General features: G+C 48.1%; 1 long non-coding RNA gene across 1 annotated transcript; it reads left to right on the top strand.

Moving 5' to 3' along the window:
• The first annotated feature begins 3,351 nt into the window (after positions 1–3,351).
• LOC134429577 (uncharacterized) lies at positions 3,352–5,804 on the top strand. Its single transcript, XR_010030614.1, has 6 exons — positions 3,352–3,656; positions 3,752–3,795; positions 3,897–3,940; positions 4,022–4,062; positions 4,144–5,641; positions 5,753–5,804. It is a non-coding gene; the product is annotated as an uncharacterized LOC134429577 (long non-coding RNA).
• The last annotated feature ends 2,418 nt before the right edge of the window (positions 5,805–8,222 follow it).

Here is an 8,222-nt window from a genome sequence, read left to right as displayed (position 1 = left end):
TAGCTGTCTGAGAGACACCGGCCCGGTGCCAGCAGGACCTTCCCAGCTGACGAGGTGGCCTTTCTTTGCACCTGACAGGGACCAGCATCCCCAGATGTCTGAGAGATAAGTAGAGGGCTGTGACCCACAGAGGGGATGAAGGCATGGTGCTGGTTTGGGAATGACCGGGATGCGTTTTTGAGTCCAATTTGGAGGTGGGGGGTGTTCATGAAGTGGCCCCTTAGGCCCCATAAAAGCCAAGTCTCACTTTTGATCCCAGTGCTGAGGTGTGCAGGGCAGAGCAGTCCCGGGGTGTCTCGTGTCACTTGTCTGTTGTGCATTATGTGTTGTTTGTGTATCCCATGTCTTTTACCTTAGGGGGGCCTGTCAGAAACCTTGGCATCCTTGTTAGCATCTGTGATCACTGCATTCCTTGGCCTGGCACTCGGGCCACAGAACTTTTGACTGGGGAGCTCAGACAGGCATCAGACTCTCTTCTCTCTTTGGAAGCATCCAGTCAGGTGTCTTGTCAGGTCTTGTTCTGAGCTGTACGGACAGCTATGCCCCACCTGGATCCATTATGGTGGATTAGGACTTGTAAGAATGTGAGGGCAGGCAGAGGATTCCGACCATAGGATTCCTAGGCATCGATCTTTGCTGTTCTTGGAATAAATCCTTCAGTTAGCATCTTCTTCCTCCAGGGTTCTCTGAGCCTCATCAGCTGACCGTCAGTTTGAACTCAGTCATCTCCTTTTGCGTTCTCTAAGTCCTTGCTGCCATTTTCCTTGCCAAGAGATTTCTGTTCCTGTTGTGTCCCTGTTGTCTGTCCTGTCCTGTCTGTCCTGTGTCACGGGTGTCAGCACACATTTTTGCCGGGGCTGCTCTGCCCTGCCGCACAGCCTGGTGCAATAGGAGAAGTCCTGGGGACTTGGAATTTGTAATGTGGGGTGTAGTTGGACTCTAGATGGGATTTGTAGATGGACACATCATATCTGGAGCTCCTCAGTTATCCTGCAACAGTTTGACTCTTGTCCTACCTTTTTTTTCAGATTCAGATGGATTAAATCTGTGCCAGAGGGCCCCGTCCCGGGTGAGGGGATTGCCCCGAGCAGGTGAGGCCCCATTTGTCTCTGCAGCAGAAGTGTGTATGGTGACTGTGTTACAGCTCTGTTCTTTGTCTTTCTTTTTAGGAAGTCAATCTGGATGCCAGCAGTCAAGGTGGGCAGGGGAGAGAAGTGGTTGTTATTGCTCAGCTCTGAAGCACAACCATTTTTCAGGAGATTCATCATGTCACAAGAGGGATCTGCCCAGTGTCAAGGATGATGTTTGAGATTGAGGCTTCAGGTGAGTTGAGGATTGTGACTGGGAGAGGGAGGGTGTTCAGGTATCCAGTTAGGAGTTCTTGGGAGGGGGTTTGCAGGCAGCAGGGTGAGAAAGGGTGTTTTTGTTTATTTGAGGGCCCCTCCCCCCAAGGCTGTTCAGAAGCCTAGCAGAGGCATTGCCATGTCTTACAGCACACAAGGTCATCCACTGCACTCACAGGAATGCCGTTTAACTTTGCCTTTCTCTAACCCAGGTGCCACTCCTATGGAAGGCCACATCCTTGGATTCAGGATGAAGCTGGAGCCTGAGGGAGCCAGGCACGCTCAGGAAAGGGCAAGTAGCTGCCTTGCTGGGATTTGGCCCACATAAGTCTGAACTCATACTTTGGTTTTGGTTTTCTTTATTGTAGCTGACTGGGAGGCTAACAGGCCATCACAGAGCCCTCCGAGGCAGACTCATTTCAGGTGCAGCGTGGATTCCCCTCACCAATCATCCAAAAGATAAGTCGGGGGCCATGGCCTGGCGATGGGAGTGTAGCAGGTTGGGAGTTCTTGGGGCAGAGTTAAAAACCAGCAGAGGGAAAAGCATTCTTCTCCAAGGGCCTGTTAGGACAGCTAAAGGGAGAGGCTCTTCTTTTGATGGCAGCTTTCAGGCGGGCAGTGCAGAACAGCTCCGGTCTGTGTCCTGTTGTCTGGTGTGCTGTGTTCCCTAGTGTGTCTTTGGGGTCCCTTTTGCCCTCTTCCCTCGATGCCCTCACCACAAGCATGATGTGTTGTGTTTGGTGTCCCCCTGTTTGTCACGTTCTGTGTCACGGGTGTCTGCAGGTATTTGTGCCGGAGCTGTTCTGCCCTGCTGCATGGCGTGCTTCAGTAGGACAAACCCTGGGGAGTTGAAATTTGTAATGTGGGCTGTACTTGGGCTCTAGGTGCTATTCCTAGGTTTACATAAGGTGTTTCCAGCTTGAAAGTTAAAGTTATTGTGGAGGTGTGTGACATATGTTCTAACTTTCTTTCAGGTGTGGATGCATTGCATCCATGGCAGAGGGTCAGGGTTAGGAGGTGCTGGGCATTCCTAGGAGCATAGTGAGTAGCAGAGTGGTGGGGTTTTGGCCGATGCGGTGCCAAGGTCAGGCACTGATGTTTGGTTCTCTTTAATCTAGCTGTCTGAGGGACACCAGCCCGGTGCCAGCAGGACCTTCCCAGGTGACGAGGTGGCCTTTCTTTGCACCTGACACAGGCATCCCCTGATGTCTGAGAGATAAGCAGAGGGCTGCAACCCTCAGAGGGGATGAACGTGGGGTGCTTTTTCAGGACTCCCTGAGGTGGGGGTCTGAGTTGGCTCTGGCAATGAGGTTAGCCAAGATGTTGCCCCTTAGGCCCCATAAAAGCAAAGTCTCCCTTTTGGTCACAGTGCTGAGGTGCGCAGCATGGCAGAGCAGTCCCGGTGTGTCTCGTGTCACTTGTCTTTTGTGTATTGTGTGTTGCCTGGATATCTCATGTCTCTTATCTTAGCCCTGTGAGGGGCCTCTCAGAAACCTTTCCTAGCATCCGTGATCTCAGCGTTCCTCGCCCTGGCACCCATGCCATAGATCTTTTGACTTGGGAGCTCACACAGGCAGCAGAAATGCATCTCTCTTTAGAAGCGTCCAGTCAGATGTCTTGTCATGTCTTGTTCTGAGCTGTACGGACAACCGTGCTGCGCAATGATCCATTATAGCAGAGTAGGACTTGTAAGGATGTGAGGTTAGGGAGAGGATTCTGACTGTAGGATTCTCGGGCATCCATCTTTGCAGTTTTTGGAATAAATCATTCTGTTTGCATCTTCTTCCTCCAGGGTTCTCTGAGCCTCATCAGCTCGCCATCAGCTTCAACTCTTCTTCTTTTGCATTCTCTCAGTCCTTGCAGCCATTTTCCTTGCTAAGAGATTTCCGTTCCTGTTGTGTCCCCAGTGTTTGTCACGTCTTGTCTGTCCTGTGTCACGGGTGTCTGCACACATTTGTGCTGGAGCTGCTGTTCTGCCCTGCGGCATATCCTGGTGCAATATGAGAAGTCTCAGGGACTTGGAATTTGTAATGTGTAGTTGGATTCTAGATGGGATTTGTAGATGGACACAGGATACGTGGAGCCCATAAGTTATCCTGCAGCCCTTTCACTTTCATCCTAACTTTCTTTTAGTTGCAGAAGGATAAATCCAGGGCAGAGCCCCCCATTCTGGGTGAGGGGATTCCCCTGTGAAGGTCAGTCACTGTTTGTCTCTGCAGAGGAAGCATAAATTGTGGCTGCTGCAGCTCTGCTCTTTGTCTTTATTTTTAGGAAGTCAAGGCAGAGAGCAGCTGTCAAGGCTGAGTGGGCAAGGTGAGCATTGAGTAGGGTACCGAAACAGTTGTTATTGCTGAGGTCTCAGTTTCTGGTGCAGCTCTAGGTACGTATTATTCCTCTTTTTATTTTAGATGGACTGCTTGCCATCTATCCTAGCCCAGCATGCCCATGCCAGGTGGGTTCAAGCTTAAGGTATCAGTGTAGCATACTTGTCAGGGTTGGGAGGTTGTGTTTTCACAGTATCTCAGCATGCTTTTCTGCTTTGTTTCTTTGCAGGTGCTGTCGCTGCCCTAGGCATGCCGGGGAAGAGAGGAGGGCAGGTGACTCGGAGTTTAGGCGGGCTGATTCCTAGGTGAGTGTTATGCAGCAGCATGCTAAGTGTGTACATTTTCTTTTTGCAGGTATCTTCCGGGCGGCCTCTGGAGTCAAATCAAGACTTGAGGTGAGCTGGGGCAGGGGTGCGAAGGAGTCCCGGGGATTACTGTTTTTGAGGGCAATAGTCACGTTTTCTGTTTTGCCTTAGGTACCCTGGGCAGGCTTGTAGCCACAGCTTGGAAGCGGCAGCACCGAAGCGCACACATTGAGAACGTCTCAACGTCCACGTCCGACCGAGGATGGATTTTGTCTGCTTGTCTTCCAAAAGCTAAGTGTCGGGGCCAGTGGTTGGGAGAAGGGGAAAAGCCTTTACTATCACAGGAGGCAATCTGATGTCAGCTTAGCAGAGAGGTCTGTAGTGGGACAGGCTCCCTGGAAGTAAAGGGAGAGGGTTTCTCCTCAGCCTCACCAGAGCCTTTGCCGGGCAGGGCAATTCCTACCCATCTCCACATTCTCGTGAACTTTGTGTCATCAGCCTTCTTCGACTTGACGTCGTCACGGCTCTTTCCCCCGTGGAGCTCGCCTTCAGGTCCGGAGCTGTAGCTGCAGTCACCTGGCAGTCCGCTTCCTTCTCTAGGCTTGCTGAGCCTCTCGAGCATCCTCCTAACTGCTTTGGCCCTAACTTCCTTTAATGAGTTGCATTTCATCATCACGTGCTGTTGTCATAGGGCTTCCTTTCCCTTGGCCTCATTGGCCTCTGGCTCGTCTTGTGCTAGGACTCTCGGGTCCCTAAAGGGAAAGTGCCAAGCAGTTGCAACTTGTCTCTGTGTTATGTCATCTGTGTCTATGTGATGGTGTGTGTGTCCATTGTCTTCCACGGCATAGGCCTTTGTTACATCTCAATGCTTTATCGGCTCTCTTCTGTGCCATGTTCTACTCACATTCCTTGCCGGATATCCCTTATTCCAGCATCTTTACATTTTTACTCTTTGAGACAGGAATGTCTCACAGGGACAAGATGTTCTCATCCATCTTCCTTCTCACTATCAGCTTTGGTAGTGCTTTTTTTTCTTGGACTTCTAGAGGGAGCATCTTACACCCTCCTCACGTGACTGCAGTAGTTCTATAGGTTCCATCTTCTCAAAGGGTACAGGGCTCAATAAGTAATCTTCCAGAGAGTTTTCTTAAGTCGTGGTTTATATTGTATGTTCCTATGTTGGCTTATATTGTATGTACTTACATACAGTATAAGTACGTACAGTATAAGCCAGCATAGGTACATGCAATGTAAGTGCATTGCCTTATATTGTCTGTACTTACACTGCATGTAAGCATGTCGCCTTATATTGTGTGTACTTACACTCTGTGTACACTTGCACTGTATGCGTCAGCTTACATTGTGTGTAGACTGTACCACTTATGATCGGAGCTGCCCTGCCCTGGCACATAGTCACAGTTAGGTAGAACAGTTATAACAACTTTACTGTTCATCTGTCTTTTGTGGGATTTTGGGTAGAAAATTCATCAGTCCAGAGTGGGGACAAGTCCTAGCTGTCAGATAGCCACTTGTTGACCCTTCCTGTTGTCTCACAGGTCCCCGAGGCTGCTGATTTCCCCAGGATCTGCCATTTAGCTCAAGGAGCGGCAGCCAGAAGATGTGTCAAAGCACCTTCTTCAGCATCTCAGGGAAGGGCCACAGTGAGCGTGTAAGAAGGAGTGTGTGTGAGAGCACGTGGCTGTGTCTGTCTGCTCGTCTCTGCGTGTGTGAGCGCATGCTGACTGGATTTAACCTTGTGTATATGACTTTTGCTTTTCAGGTTTTGCAACTCATTGTTAAATTGAGAATAAAAAATCCCCAGCTGCCTTCCACCCTGGCTGTTTTTTTTTTTTGGTCCCGGCCAAGTAAAAACCCAGAAAAATACTCCAAGATAGGCTAGAAAAGGCCCAAAAAACCCAGTAAAAAAACCCAAGATGGGCAAGAAAAACCCAGAAAAAAGCAGAAAAAACCCCAAAATGGGCAACAAAGAAACCCCACAAAAATCCAGGAAAAAAACTGCAAGATGGGGAAGAAAAAAATCAAGAAAAAACCCAGAACAATCCCAGGGAAAAAATCTCAAGAGGGGCAAGAGCAAACCCGGGAAAAAAAGCTAAAAAACCCAAGATGGGCAAGAAAAGCCCAGAAAAAACCCAGAAAAAAAAAAAAAAAAAAAAAAAAACAGGAAAAAGAAACCGGAAGAACTCCGAAGGTGGGCAAGGAAAACCCAGAAAAAACCAAGGAAAAAAACCAAACATGGGCGAGAATACCCAGAAAAAAACCCCAAGATGGGCAAGAAAAAACGCAGAAAACACCCACAGAAAACCAGGAAAAAACCTCAAGATGGGCAAGAAGAATCCCAAAAAACCCCCACAAGATGGACCAGGAAAAACCAGGAAAAATAAACCAGGAAAAAAAACCGGAAAAAAAATCCCAAGATGGGCAAGGAAAAACCCAGAAAGAAACCAAGAACAAAAACCCCAGACTGGCAGGAAAAAAACGCAAAAAAAAAAAACCAAGATGGGCAAGGAGAAGATCCTCAAAAAACCCAGAAAAATCACAGAAAATCCCCCCAAGATGGGCAAGAAAAGAAGCAAGATGGACCAGAAAAAAACCTGAAAAAGCCAAGAAAAAAAAAAAGGAAAAAAACCACCAAGATGGGCAAGAAAAAACCCAGAAAAAAACCCAGAAAAAAAAATTCAAGATGGGCAAGAATAAACCTGGAAAAAACCCCGCAAGACTGGCAAAAAAACCCAGGAAAAACTCCAAACTGGGCAAGAAAAAAAACTGTCATAAAAGATGCCGTAAAGCACGACTGTCGTAAAAGGTGCCGTAAAGCGCGACTGTCGTAAAGACTGCCGTAAAGCGCGACTGTCGTAAAAGGTGCCGTAAAGCGCGACTGTCGTAAAAGGTGTCGTAAAGCGCGACTGTCGTAAAGACTGCCGTAAAGCGCGACTGTCGTAAAGACTGCCGTAAAGGGCAACTGTCGTAAAAGGTGCCGTAAAGCGCGACTGTCGTAAAAGGTGCCGTAAAGCGCGACTGTCGTAAAGACTGCCGTAAAGGGCGACTGTCGTAAAAGGTGCCGTAAAGCGCGACTGTCGTAAAGACTGCCGTAAAGGGCGACTGTCGTAAAAGGTGCCGTAAAGCGCGACTGTCGTAAAAGGTGCCGTAAAGCGCGACTGTCGTAAAGACTGCCGTAAAGCGCGACTGTCGTAAAAGGTGCCGTAAAGCGCGACTGTCGTAAAGACTGCCGTAAAGCGCGACTGTCGTAAAAGGTGTCGTAAAGCGCGACTCTCGTAAAGACTGCCGTAAAGCGCGACTGTCGTGAAGACTGCCGTAAAGGGCGACTGTCGTAAAAGGTGCCGTAAAGCGCGACTGTCGTAAAGACTGCCGTAAAGCGCGACTGTCGTAAAGCGCGACTGTCGTAAATACGGCCGTAAAGCGCGACTGTTGTAAAATGTGCCGTAAAGCGCGACTGTCGTAAAATGTGCCGTAAAGCGCGACTGTCGTAAAAGGTGCAGTAAAGCGCGACTGTCGTAAAAGGTGTCGTAAAGCGCGACTGTCGTAAAAGGTGCCGAAAGCGTTACTGTGCGAATTGTTCCGAAGAGCCGAACTTAAATGAGTTTCGACTAAGAGCCGAACCAAGCTGAACCAAGCCGAGTTTCATTAAACAGAACTCAACGTCGCCGCACCGCTGTGCCTGCAGTGCGCCTGTGCAGACAGCAGGGAGCGCTGTATAAAGTAAGTATGAAATATCAACTATCTATAAGAAGGAATAAACGCTCTATGTCACGTGCAGCAGTAGAAAATTTCAGGTTCCCAGGAAATAAATAGTTTTCTTTAAATCATTTTCATTTTGGAGTTTTTTTAATCCCAGATAGCCTGAAAGTTTCTACTGCTGCTTTTTTATTCTAAAGCTAGAAATGAAAACCAAGATTAGAAATACAGGGAAAGAAAAAAAGAAAATAAGGAAAGGAACTGAAAGGAAGAAAGAAGGAAGGAAGACAGACAAAAAAAACCAAAAACAAGGAGGGCAAGGAGAAACCTAGGGGGAAAAAAAAGAAAAAGAAAAGAAAAAAAAAAAACAACAAAAAACAAACCCACAGAAGAAAACCAAGATGGGCAAGAAAAATCCCTGAAAACAGACCAGAGAAAAACCCCAAGATGGGCAAGAAACAAAATCACAACAAAAAACCAAGATGGGGAAGGAAAAAAAAAAAAAAAAACAAACTGAAAAAAAACCCCCAAGGGGG

The sequence above is a fragment of the Melospiza melodia genome, chromosome 26, assembly GCF_035770615.1.
Source record: "Melospiza melodia melodia isolate bMelMel2 chromosome 26, bMelMel2.pri, whole genome shotgun sequence".
Lineage (NCBI taxonomy): Eukaryota > Metazoa > Chordata > Aves > Passeriformes > Passerellidae > Melospiza > Melospiza melodia.
The sequence above is the reverse complement of the archived record's forward strand: the minus strand, read 5'-3'. Positions and strand labels throughout refer to the sequence as shown.